The 14,376-nt window shown below is 35.0% G+C and overlaps 1 long non-coding RNA gene across 1 annotated transcript in view; it reads left to right on the forward strand.

Annotated features, from left to right (window-relative positions):
- Nucleotides 1–12,414, forward strand: part of LOC129532264 (uncharacterized) — a 271,054-nt gene extending 258,640 nt beyond the window's left edge. The window contains exon 4 of the long non-coding RNA XR_010132736.1: nt 5,790–12,414. This is a non-coding gene — a long non-coding RNA (uncharacterized lncRNA). The remainder of the gene's footprint in view (nt 1–5,789) is intronic.
- The last annotated feature ends 1,962 nt before the right edge of the window (nt 12,415–14,376 follow it).

Genomic DNA, 14,376 nt, shown 5'->3' on the forward strand with positions numbered 1-14,376 from the left:
TTAATTAGATTAAGACCACTACTTTATTGTGGCAGAAAAATAAAGTTTAATCTGAGATTTTAGACGTCTTCAAAATTAGAACAGGGAGGTTTGGTTGATCTTTGAAGAATTCATTCCTAAGGTAAGCGAAAAATAACATCTCGATACAAATAAATGTATCCATGAATGAAGGGTTAGCATGTACTCAGTATCTCAGCCCTTTCTTGGAATGTGAGGAAGGCTACATCCTTACAGATCTGACGTTCTGAGACTCTCAGGGCACAGGAACTGATAATACTAAGGCATATCAGGCCTTCTTGCTCAGTGCATCTGGGGAGGCTATTGTAGTTCTAAGGTTATAAACATGCAAACATATACTGTCTTCTTCAAAGCTGCCTCCCCCTTGTCTCTCTTATTGGCAGCAGAAAGTAGAGCAGAGCTACAAATCATGCACAGCAATCTGGAGATACGGCAGGGCAGCCTCGTGTGGGAGTCCTAAATCTGACACCCTGGCCAGTCAGTGCCGGCCTCATTTTATTCACGGCATGTTCATCGTGCAGGCAATAGGAGTGGAAGGCTGCTTTCTGTCCTTGGCTTCTAACCACATGGTTGCATCCTGGTGTGTTTTTCTATTTGTGTATATTTGAGAGAACAATAAGTTATGTTTATGCTTTCCTTTCAAGAAGGAGAGTCTATATTTTTCATCCTTGGACTTAATCAGAGCCTAATTTTTTGTAAAAAATTCATTTACTTGAAGTACAAAGCTATTGTGTGTTGCACTTGGGGTTTCTTTTTGTGTTGTTTTCTTTTGTTTTTGATAAAGAAGGATTCCAAGGCCAAAGTTTCCCAGTGTCATTTTAAGTAAGACCTGCAAAATATTCAGGGTCTTAGGTGAAAAAAAAAACACCGAGTAGAAAAAGTATTCTTCCTTACCACATGACCACTTTCAGCCTTGCTAGGTGGAAGGAAGTGGCTCTGTCAAGTCCATATTCCAGCAGGGCTCAAAATTTACATCCCTTTGCATATTTCCATTAAAAATAATATAAGCTTCCAATTCAAATGTATAATTTTGCATAATCATTGCTTCCCATCTTCTCTTTGGGTCGGCTAAAATAAAAGGGAGGAGAAAGCATCGTTTACAGAAAGTAAGCTTTAAATGGTTGAGCCATTTAAAATCACCATTTTTGTTAGTAAAATATAGTTCAACACTGAGTATTTTGTATGTTTCAAAGTAATATAAAATTATTCTATACTAACAATGAAAATTAGAGAATAATTATGACTGAATGGGAACTAAAAACTAGATGGGAATAGGTAAATGGATAAACAAGTGTGAAGAAAGCTACACATCTCAAGGTTGGTCTTGGTGGTCATGACTGTAATCCCAGCACTTTGGGAGGCTAAGGCGGGTGGATCACTTGAGGCCAGGAGTTGGAGACCAGCCTGGCCAACATAGTCAAACCCCATGTCTACTAAAAATACAAAAAAATTAGCTGGGTTCGGGGGTGCACAACTGTATTCCCAGCTATTCAGGAGGCTGAGGCATAAGAATTGCTTGAACCTAGGAGGCAGAGGTTGCAGTGAGCTGAGATCACACCACTGCACTCCAGCCTGGATAACAGAGTGAGAACCTGTCTCCAAAAAAGGAAAGAAAGTTACATATCCCAGAATATGGGAGCTTGGAAGGATTTTGGAATGAGTTTGTTTAATGGGTCTCTGAAGGCTATGGAGTCAAAGACAGTAAGCCAATTAGAGGGCACTGGGCAAACAGGCCCCAAATAGTAATCATATAGAACTAAGCCAAGTAGCAATCCTATACCCACTCTTAGACTATAGGCATTTGTTATCCTCAAGGGAAACTCCAAATTGGGTTCTTCTGCAAAGCAATAAACAGTTTGAGGAAAGTTAAGGTTCCAAGTGTGGCTGTTGGTTCTAACAGTAAGATCATGGTCTGCTACAATTTGGATGTTTTTATCCCCTCCAAATCTCATGGTGAAATTTAATCTTCAATACAACAGTGTTGGGAGGTGAGACCTAATGGGTAATGTCTAGGTCATAGGGCTCCATGTTAATGAATGGATTATTATTTTTATTTTTATAATGGCAATACCACTAAAAAATAACTTTCAGGAGTGGATTCTTTCTCCTCCACTTTCTGCCATGTGAGGATACAATGTTAATCTCTGTTTGTTCTTGCACCTTCTTCCACGTGAGGATGCAGCAAAAAGGCCCTCATTGGACACCAGATGCAGGTGGCTTGATCTTGGACTTGCCAGCCTCCAGAGCTGTGAGAAACAAATTTATGTTCTTTATAAATTACCCACTCTGTTATTTTCGTTACAGCAGTACAAAATGCACTAGGATATAGTCATTCTGCCATTTGGTGGAAAGTGTAATAGCTGGTTAGCTAACAGGTCCAGGTCAGACCTCATAAAACACCATGTACACAGCCTGGTCAAATGTCCAACTTAGTAAAGAAAATCAAATGGAAACTGTACTACTGATAAAAGCAACAAAGAAAGTACCTAACATTCTTATTTCTTACAGTTAAGCTATGCTTATGAAAAGATCTAGCAGTATCAAGAAACTCGGATATAAGTCTACTCTAAAAGAAAACAAATAACTGCACACAAGTGAGAACTTAGTAAAATCCAGTCTATAATTAAAAATTTGAGAAAGTATTGCATTCCTAAAATAGAAAAAGTTTGGTATGTAAAAAAAAAATCAGATAGCAACAAAACTGTCCCAGTTTAAAATACTAAGGGATAAATTTTTAAAGAATGGGGAAAAGATAAAAATATAAATAAAAATATAAGATGTAAAGGACTGACAAAGGAGGTCCCTGAGTAATAAGAATCATGTATCAAAAAAAAGGAAACTGTCAAATAAATTATGAAAGAAAATTTCCTAGAGCTGAAAATAGGTATTAAAATTTAGGTTCAAAGGGCTTTAAAGGCCCAGAAACATACATTTTTTTTAAAAAGTCAATCATCCTTAATCATATCTTTATGAAGTTTTAGAACTGCAACTTTTTGAAGGAAAATTATTCTCAACTTAGAATTCTATAATAGTCAAACTACAAATCAAATGCAAATCTTAAAAAATGTGCAATACATAGAATAACATTGGGCCTTTGTTTTAACAAAACCATTCTTTAAAAGTTACTTCAGAGCTTGGCTTGGTAGCACACTCCTGTAATCCCAGCTACTCAGGAGGCTGAGGCAGGAAGATTGCTTGAGCCCAGGAGTTCCAGGTGGCAGTGAGCTATGATCACATCTGTGAATGGTCACAGCACTCCAGCCTGGGAGATAAAGCAAGACTACATCTCTAAAAATAAATAAATAAAGAAATAAATTACATCAGGATACGCTCTGGAAAAATCAAAGAGTATTTCAAGAAAATGGGAACACACGAGGTCAGGAAACAGTGGATCCAACCATGAGAGTTATGATGAGAAGCACTGAAATGGCAGCTGAACTTGTGACCTAAATCACAACCATGTGGATTAAAACAAGAGGAAGCGATTCTTCATGAAAGAGGTTTACAGAAAACGTGAAACTACAGAATGGCTAGTAAGATCAAACATTTAGGAAAACACAAATACATAAGGCAAATCATGACTAAAAAAAAAAGGAAAGAAAGAAAAAAACAGTTATAAATTCTTGGAAAAATGTAACATTTCACAAAAAGTCATGGTCCAATTTTGAAGCAATGTAACCTGCATGATGGTTTCAGGCAATTGTGAAAGATAATTTATTTTAATGTGATGCTAAGAAAATTCCCCTGTGTGTGACACAAGAGTGCAGAAATTGGATCAGAGACAATTAAATGCAATCTACCTATAATACTTTCTTGGACAACAAAAAATACTTATATAATTTTAAAAAGTAAAACAGACTTTTTAGCATCAACCCAAGGACAATGTGTGTTAAGTCTGCTTGCAGTTGGAATAGAAAGTAATAGTTAATATTCAATACCTCAACAATATGAAAGTTGAAGTGTGACAGACATAAGATAGTGTATTTACATGGAAGAGAGAGGAGAAGGAAAAATCATGCCAAGAGAAAATACTAAGTGTTAATAGTCATAATGTAAATAGTTAAAATTGCAGTTGAAGTATTTTAATGTTAAAATTTTAACCAAATTATAATGCATTACAATATATTTATATATATTATTATATATAATATAATGTATAATGTCTACTTTTATATATATAGTAGTATTGGAGAAGAAAATTTTTAAAAGTAGTATGAGCAAATCAAATCCTTATTGTGCGCACTGGGAAGAAAGTAGAAATTTTGTACAATTGACAGATCAAGAAATAGTTGTATAATTATATTACTTAAGATTTTTAGGGTTTTTCATTCTAAACAGTGGAACACAAGTTGAAGAAGAGGGAGGCAATAAACTGTAGCTTTTTAATAGTGAGTTTTTCTGTACAGTTTTGATTAGTTATCAGGGCCATCTATTACTCCAGTAAATATTGAAATAGAAAAAAAGGATAGAATTATATGAAAAAATAATGGCCTTTATTGCTTTATGGTGAGATTACAGATTTTTTAATTTACTTTTTGCATTGAAAACACTTGCAATAATATATATATTTTTTTGATGATAAGAAATTCAGAAGTATCCACAAATAATTTTTTTAAATAATATTTCATTGTCTACAATGTGTTGTGTAATTTGACAGAAATTTTTATGCTTTTTATCTATTCTGTGAAATGATTTATCCATTTGCATTCCCACATGAATAAACTGAGGCTCATTGAAACTTTTTAACTAACACAGGTTCACATAAAAATATGCCATTGCTTCAAGCCTAACTTTTGGCTTCTCAAAATAGCTCACCACACTCTATCTCCAAAAGCTTATGACATGTGTGGGGATGTGACTAGTAATCTTACAAAATAGGGACCTGAAAGATTTACTGCAATTTACCCGAATGAAAACTGATTTAACACTCACTACCCACATTAAGATGATTTTTTAAAAATAGCTGTTACCATAATTAACCCAGATTTATAAATCATCTCTAAAAAAATCTGGCCCCATTGATCCAATCGGTTTCTGCACACTCAATTACTAAAGCTGAACATTCTAAATAGACTTGCCTGCCCCTTTGTGGTTCTGTTGTGTTGACCCTACCCTTGTTAAAAGTATGTATTCTTTATTAGACTGCTCATCTTTAAATTCCTCTCTTCACCATTTGTTAGTTGTGTGACACTGATATTCCCATTTTGAGACCTTCATTCTTCAACTATAAAATAAAAATTTTAAAAGTACTGCAGTTGAAAATGTCAGTTGTCTTCCAAACATCTATTCATCCCTTTTTCATTGTCAACAGAACCCCAATTTGAGGTCTGGAAATATGATCAGCTAAATGTATACTACATCTTTCTGGCTGCCTTAAAGCTAAGGGTTGCCATGTAACAGTTCCAACCAACAAGGTGTAAGTGGAAGTTGGCTGTGGGTTTTTGAGAAAGCTTACTCTTTCTTGATATGAACAACAGAAAAAGAAGATATGGTTTAGACTGTCCTACCTATCTCTATTTTACTTGCTTCAAATAAGGACGCAGTGCAAAAAGCCAGGTCTGCAATATTGTGAGCATGTGGAGGTAGGTGTAGTGGAAAGGACAAGAGAATTGCAAAAGTTCTAACTTTGGTATAAACAAGACATCAGCTGCTTACCCTTTAAATTTTGTGTGACATAAGAAAAGATAATGGGTCTAAGCCCGTAGAAGTGGTCTCCTGCCATTTGTGGCCTAATTAATTGCTTTCTCTCTCTCTCTTTTTTTTTTTGACAGGATTTTGCTCTATTGCCTAAGCTGGAGTGCAATGACATATGATTGCTTACTGCAGCCTCCAACTCCGGAGTTTAAGCAATCCTACCACCTAACCCTCCTAAGTAGCTGGGACTACAGGTACTTTTCACCATGTCTGGCCAATTTTTAATTTTTTTTGTTTTGTTTTTGTAGAGACAGTGTCTGGCTCTGTTGCCCAGGCTGATCTTGAACTCCTGGCCTCAAGCCATCATCCTCCTTTGGCCTCCCAGGTGCTGGGTTTACAGGGTGACTCACTCCACCCAGATGTGGCCAAATGAATTTCTAGTGGATTCTAATGTCTTTTTCACAGGATTAAATAAAACAATACATATAAATAATTAAGATTAGGGCCAAGTACATAGTGCATAATAATTATTGGCTGCAATGGGGTTAAAGGAGGAAATTGTAACGTGGCATAGAAATTTGCACCTTGAAATTCAGCCTTTTTATCTCATTGCTCAGGAAACAAATGTTCAGAGCATGAAATCACTTGATCAAGATAATTCATGTGATCTTTATTTCTCTTCATAAGTTACTGTTATGAAATGTGCTATTTATTAATCATCTGCTGTGTAACAGGTGTTCCACAAAAGTCTGGGTATAGAGTAATGCCCTCATAAAACTTCCCTATAGTGTCACACATTCTGGGTCTAAAACTTGAATTAAACCCATGTAAGATTTAATTACATCAAATGTTGAAAAGTTTTGATACTCAGGTTTAGCTTGAATCTTAGCAGAGAGGATATGGTCTAATTAAACCACTAACTACATCTGCTATTTGTATCCATTAACTTTAATTTTATAGGGTACTTCATAGAACCAACGAAATGGCTGAGATGCCAGGCTTGGTTAGGGTAGAAACAATGGCTAATCCAATCATCCAGGTTGTAGGAGTCAGCCTAACCTCAGCGTTGACACTAGACTGTATCAACTCCAACTCTTGTTTTTTCTGTTCTTGAATTCTTCCACTTGACTCAGAAACTAGAAGGGGCTGGGGAACGGGATGGATTGTTCTAATTTGAATGACATATTCACTCCTTGGCTAAGAGAGGTACATCACCTTGACTGGCAGTCCACCATATTGCTCACAATGGGAGTGAAGTTACTCCCCAGGAGGAGATTAGTGTGCCACCTCAAAAGAAAGTGGAATGCAGAACAATTACCTATGCAGTTACTGAAACCAGAGCTCTAGCAAAAAGTATAAAATAAAAATGAGAGACTATGGAACTTAGATAACACCCTGGTTCTGAATGGGAGGGGGGCAGTAGAGCTCAAAAAGAAAATATTAGAACCCTAGCCAAGTCCCAGAATTACCTTAGTCAGTCCCTGTGTACCAGCCTGTGGTATTTTGTGATGGAAAAGGAAAAACAGTAACCCTGCCTTCTTACTCTTTTTGGTATACCTTACCAATTCTCTTTTATATTCCAAGAAGTTCTTGCCTGAAATATGTAATAGTTAAGTGTTGTTTTTCTCCTTGCTTATATTGACTTTGTGAAAAGAGCTTATGAAATGAAGTGTTGCTCAGTCTTAGAAAACTAGGCCAGGTATCCAATTAGCATATCTCTCTTGCTCACAGGACTATCAGGATGATTAAGGAGTGTTCCTTCTAGCAGAGAAAAAGGTCTTCTGAGCTGGGAGTCAGTTTGACAGACTAGTCTTTCATTGACCCCCTTCAGCTCTCCTTTATTTTACCCTTGATTTTTAAGGAGGGTGCTTTTACTGTTCTTTATATCACTCTTGCTGTCATTGTTACTGCAGTTGAGAATGCTTTGATTCCCCCTGTGTTTAAATTCTTTATCTTCTTCTATTTCACACATTCAATGTTGTAGCCAATTGCAAATTCTGTTTGGGCAATTCATTGATGCATAACACTTTTAAGAAGGGTATAACTGAAAGGGCAAACTTTTGTAAAAGATTATTATTAAAGATAAACACTTTGGATGGATGGATGGATGGTTGGATGGATGGATAGATGGATGCCACAGACCCTGTAAGTACACTGTGCAGAACCCCTTATGCTCATTTCTCATTTCTGAGTGTCTTTTCTCCTGTTTCAGTGTGTCATTGATCTCAATCAGCTGTACCTGAGAGTCATATTTGGCACACTCTCCTAGGGCAACTGGGACACTTCCCATAGTCATGGGCAACCAGAAGTACTTGGTAGTTTACATCAGTCTCTCACCTTGAGGGCTTCAATCAGTGGCTGTATGTTGTGGAAGTATAAAGTCCCAGGATCTGATGAGATCAGAATGAAGCTACATTTAATAGGGCTTGGCCTGAAATCATACCCTTGCTTGGCTTCTTCCCCTTCAGTGTCATGTGCCAAATCCCAAGAAAAGAACTAGTTAATTTGTCTAAGAACCTCAGAAAACACTGGCACAGATAGTGAAGAAGAGGAAAAGTAGTATAAGATGAAGTTGGAAAGAGACTTAAGAGTCAGATCATGCCAAGACTTATAAGGAGTCTGAGTATTATTCAAAGCATCACAGTTCACACCTACTAGCCTTTTCTCCTTCATAGGAAAAACTGCAATCAAGAATGGTAGCCACAATGGGTAGTTGCCATGGTAGTAAGGACAAGTAGCCAATATTTACGGTATTGTCATTGCTGGTAAAGGAAGCATAGGGTATACAACTAATTTTCTAATGCAATTGGTGCAATTGTTAGCCAGGTTGTACCAAAGGAAACTTCCTATTCTTCATCACAAAATAATTATCCTTAAAAAGAGCTTGGAATCAAGAATCCAGAGATATAGTGCTAATATTCAAGAGTTTTCACATTATGCTAAATTTAGCCAAATGTTGCAAAATCATGGTTAAGTTGACATAGGCCCCTGTCTAAGCTGCAACTCTTGGTTGAACACATCAATAATGGTGTTTAAGCATCCCAAATTCTACTGATGGCAGAGAAGCCAAATTGATCATTTTGATGTCAAATGACCTTCATTTGCTTCTGTTATGGTTCTGTTCTCTAGGGAAGAACAAATAATTTCTAACCTATGCTTAGCTAGGATGTGACGCTTTATTATCAATTTATTGATAAGGATTATGGTGTACTATAGGTTGTTATTTATTTATCTTATGTTAGTTTATCACCACTTACAATCTGCTAACTTTTCTAAAAATTATCAGTAGAATTAGTTTTATTTTTTCATTGCATTAAGAAGCACATTTTTAAATAATCTGAAATTGTTTTTACATAAACATAACTTATCTAAGATTTAGATTTTAATAACACTACATTTTGTTAGTGCAAGCTTGGCCTCCATGCTTACTAAAACATAGGTAGTTTAATTAGCTGATCACAATATGGAATATGACTATTAGACGAGAATATGTTTTAAAATTTGTTTTAATATCCTGTAAGAGAAGGCAAATCAACAAGCATGTGGAGAGAAACTCTTTTGTTGATCTACTTACTTTTAAATATATTTTGGCACATAGGACCATTATTCACAGGATCCAATTTATTTCAACTTACAACTTATTAGTAATAATAGTATATGTAGCTTTATATCTTTATGTGAAAATCCCAACTGTGACTTAAGTGTGAGTGTCATATCCTGCAATTTCACAGATACTTAGAAGTGATAGATGAAAAGCATATATATTCTTCTTGTTTACTGAAGATATTTAACACCAGAAAAAGATTAAGGAAAAAGAAACACTCTCCATATGTATTCATACATTTTTAATGAGAAAAAAAAAGAAATAAGCTCTGTCAAAGTGCTATTTGTAGCTATTTCCAAATTTAATTTTATGTTTTAAAAAGTTTTTGAAGTCCCACCTAAGATAACATCTGTGAGGCCAGAAATAAATAAAATCCAAGTGTATTTAAAAGAAACTAAGGATTTAAAGGTGAGCAGAACCTGAAGTGGATAAAAATTTGTCTTTTCAATGTACTTGGTGTTCATTTTGGGAAATTAGCCTCGTGACCCCCAGCCTAAATGACATGATCCAGTGAGGTGCTAAATTAGTGTGATAAGACCCCTGGAATTGAGGAAGTTTCAAGAAAGGATGCTGAAAGTCTACCATACATTGAGCTACTGTAGATTAATGATTCATGGCATTATCTTATTTACTCCTAAGAACAACTGTGTACATTAGATATTATTATCTTCATTTTATAGAAGAGACACCAAATGTTGGAGAGGCTAATGACTTCACATAGCTATTAATCAGCAGAGGTAGATTTAAAATCTGAATCCAAATCCAGAAATCACAAAGCTGTCATATCCCCTCTAGTACCAGCCTAGTAATTGTGACTTATGTGCTTAATAAGAAATCAGATCTATTTTCATGAACACTATGTTTAATAAATCATCTTATTGAATCAGAGGTCCTAACTGTCTAGCCTGAACTAACCAACTGGGTTATAGTAATCAAGCAATTAAAGACAACAGTTTGGAATTGTAGGTGACATAAGGCAGGTAAATAAGAAGGAATCATTCCTGGTTTTGCATAGCCACATACAGAGCACAGTGCCTAGAGCAGAGCATTGCAGATCCATTGAGTGGGGAGTGCTTTTAAGAATCCATCTAGTGTGCCTGGAAAAGAAACAGGAAAGAAATCACAAACTGTTAACAGGTAGAATAATTTACTAAAAATGTCATACTGCCTGTCACTGGTTTATTATAAGTAGCATAATTCAAATGAAACCTACATGGGCTCCAAAATGTTACACCTAGAATACAGCAAGATTTGACCATGACTACCCTAAATGATATATGATCAGTCCATTTTCCTTTGCTATAAAGGAATGCCTGAGACTAGGTAATTTATAAAGAAAAGAGGTTTATTTGGCTGACAGTTCTACAGGCAGTGCAAGCATAGCACCAGCCTCTGCTCAGCTTCTGGTGAAGCCTCAGGAAGCTTTTATTCATGACAGAAGGTAAACAGGGAGCAGACATGTCACATGGGGAGAAAGAGAGGACGAGAGAAGGCAGGCCAGGCTCTTTAAACAACCAGCTCTCACGTGAACCCGAGCTCACTCATTACGGTAGGAAGGGCACAAGCAGTTCATGAGAATCTGACCTCGTGAGCCAAACACCTCTCATTAGGCCCTACGTCCAACACTGGGGGTCATATTTCAACATAAGATCTGTAGGGGACAAGCATCAAAACTAAATCAATATAGTTCACCAAGCACACGCACAGTGATTCTTAGTCAACATCCGGTTGGCAGATCTACCCTGTGAGATTTACCTAGCTATTTAACAACTGCCAACATACTACTTTTTAATCTAACTTTCAATCAAATCATCATGTATATTATACCAGAAAGCAAATTAGAATCACATGTTCTTAATTTACCAAGGAAAGCCATGTGCCAAAAACATCTTTTGGAATACGGGAAAATTGATCAGAAATTTAACTTCTAATTTAATATTGGTTCCGCTTTTATTGGTAGTAAACTATAAATGCTAATATCCAATGGTAGGATTAGGATGAGACTCTTTGACCTAGAACAAGAGGGTGAGGCATTTGCGCTCAGCTTTGTAGAAAGCTTTGTAGCTTGGGAACAAACAAACCCTCATCATTAGCAGTTCAGTTTCTTCAACTTCTCTTTCTCTTTTTCTTCGCCTATCAATCTTATAAGGTTTGTTTCTCTCCTGTTCCATTCAAAGATCTTTGCTCTAATAAAAAGCACAATTTAAGAAGTTTTCTCATTCTGGATATACTTTTTACTGCCCAAAGTACAGCACAGAGAATTAAGTTTTCAAAAACCAAGTGATATAAAAGAAAGAAAAAGAGATTAAAGAACATGAAAGTGCTACAGAGACTCAATAAAATATATGTAGTTTTTTTAACTCTGAATTTTCCTCTTTTGAAGACAACCAAGATCTTTTAAAACACATTATCTTAAATTATTTTTTATTTGTATCAGTTCTCCATTAAGTTACGAATATATATTTTTAAAACAACTTTGGAAAAATACATTTTCTGTTTTATTTTGTTCTACAAAATATAGATAGAATACTTCTCCGAAAGATACCATTTTCCTAGTACACAGGGTATGAAATCTCAGAAAAGTACAAAAAAAAAGAATACAAAGCTTATAGGCTTGTGATGGGACTTAGGAGAAAAGTTTGGACAAAGGGACAAGCATACAATGCATCTTCCTTCTCTTCAGACAGAAACAGTATTAATACCAAAAGAACATGTAAAAGTGAGCAATTCCCTCTGTATTCACACAATCCAAGCAAGTGTGAATGATAATGGGATCTTGAATCTCTCATACCAGACATCAGTAAAAAAACAACTATGTCCTGTCAGCCTTATAACAAAGGAGCTTATTAAGATAAATGATACTTTTAAGATAACATCTACCATAATATGCTACACTTGGTATTCAAATGTAAAACAAGCCAAAGTCAATATATCCGTTGTTCTCCCTCTTAATTCTTTGCCTTAATCTCCTTCACAACAAATAAAATTGTAAAGCAAATCAGCTGCTCAAAACTAACAGTGCCACTTGTCCTATGTCAAAATTTGTCTAGGACAGTCTAAATTCAAATATTCAATTCTTCTATGGACAATGCAAATTTATTTATATCATGCTTCCTTTTAACAACCTTGATAGGAATTTCAAAACACTGGAGATTAACTGAGTAAATTATGATTCAACTCTATAATATATAGTATGCAACTAAAAAGAATATCTAATGATAAAAGAAAATATTTAATTATTTTGCTAAATGCAAAAAGCAAGTTACGTAATTTTATATTCAATATGTCTACATTTTATAGAACTATACAGATACAATGAAAGACCACAAGGTCATATGCCAAAATATTAATAGTAATGTTTTAAAATGATAGACTTCCAGGTATCTTATATGATTGACTTGCATTTCTTTTGATCTCAGAGTAGTTGAATTATTTTCTTGTGAAAATGTACTATCCTTGTTTTTGTTTCTGTATGTTTTCTCTATGTAAATCCTAGCTTTTTCAAATAACCATTCAAATTCTTATGCTTTGTATTTTATTTTCCTGAACATACCAGCTAATGTAAAATAATCTTTCTTTCCAATTCTTGAAACCAAATGTAAGCTCCTTAAGGGAAGAATCTATAACAATTTGTACTTCCCACAGCAACTATATTAGCAGAGAAAAATGATTTGGTAAATAAATACCTGTGAGATTAAAAAGAAAATCTTAAGGATGTAATGAGATTTGCATACACACAGACACACTCTCACACTTTTCTTTAAGAGGAGGCTCTTCAGTCCTATTTATTTCACCCAACTCTCATCAAGTTGCAGACTCTGAACCAAAAGGAATCTTAGGAACCCTCCATACTGTGCTGATTTCTCCTCCGTAATAGTCTCTTTGCATCCAGCTGGGCTTGAATATCTTCAGCCACAGAAAAATCACTTAACATATGGAGCTCATTCTATTGCTACATATGTCCTAAATACTAAAACATTGTTTTAATGCTTAGCCATAACACACACATGCTTAAATTAAAAAAAAAGAAGTCAGTACCATCCCCTAGGTAATCATGTTTGTAACACTTTAATGAGTTTAAGGCCTGAGCTCTAAATTATAATCAAATGTTAAGTTAAAAAAAATGAAGCATATAGAATTTTCTGCTTTCTTTATGTTGATTGCTTCCTTATACTTCCTTATTTTCAATATGTATCTTACTTATTTAAGGTATTTTTTAAAATTTAATGTGATGGCAGAAAACAAAATATGAAAACAATGCATACTAGTATTATATATTTATCAAGATTTGTGTAATTTAGACCATCATTTGAATCTTACTTCTTATATTTCGATATTTTAAGAATTAAGCTTATATAGGTAAAGACCAAGGTTACAGTTTTACTATAATAAGTTATATAAAAAACAAATATATTGAAGCAGGGCACAGCAAACTTTTCCTGTAAAGGACCTGATAGTAAATATTTTCAGCTTTGGGAACTATACAATCCCTGCTACAGCTATTAATCTCTGTCATTGTAGGGCAACAGCAGCCACAAATAACATGTAAGTGAATGGCGTGTCTGTTTAGCTGTGTTCCAATAAAACTTTATTTATTAAAAACAAGCAAGATTTGAATTTGGCCTGATGTAAATATAGTTTGATAACCCCTATACTATTGGGATTACTCATGCCATTGTCCTAATGAACTACATAGTTTAAATCTATTCCATCAATAGGGCTGTGTGCATCAGGATTTATTCAATTGAACGTGTATTTGTTAAGCTCATCATATGAGTTCAGCATTGTAATCAATCAGGCTTTAGTACAGTCTTATTTAAGATTGCCTAGAAAAACAGGCTAAAGATTATGCAACAAATTTGAGACATCCAAGTGGCAAAACCGAGTAATTCAGCATGAAATATTTATTTGAGGATATGAAAGAACAAATGTACATGCGTGTGTATGCACACAGGCACCTGTAACAATAGCCTTGTTTTCCTTTCTTAGGGAGATATAAATAAAAGCTTAAATGGCTTTCATGAGAGTAGAAGAGGTATCATGTTATTTCATTCTCTTTTTAAAGCATTCTAGAATAAATAAATAGTAGTTGCCAGAGGACCTACTATAAGCAATTCTGG

Source organism: Gorilla gorilla, chromosome 2, assembly GCF_029281585.2.
Source record: "Gorilla gorilla gorilla isolate KB3781 chromosome 2, NHGRI_mGorGor1-v2.1_pri, whole genome shotgun sequence".
In the NCBI taxonomy this organism is placed as follows: domain Eukaryota; kingdom Metazoa; phylum Chordata; class Mammalia; order Primates; family Hominidae; genus Gorilla; species Gorilla gorilla.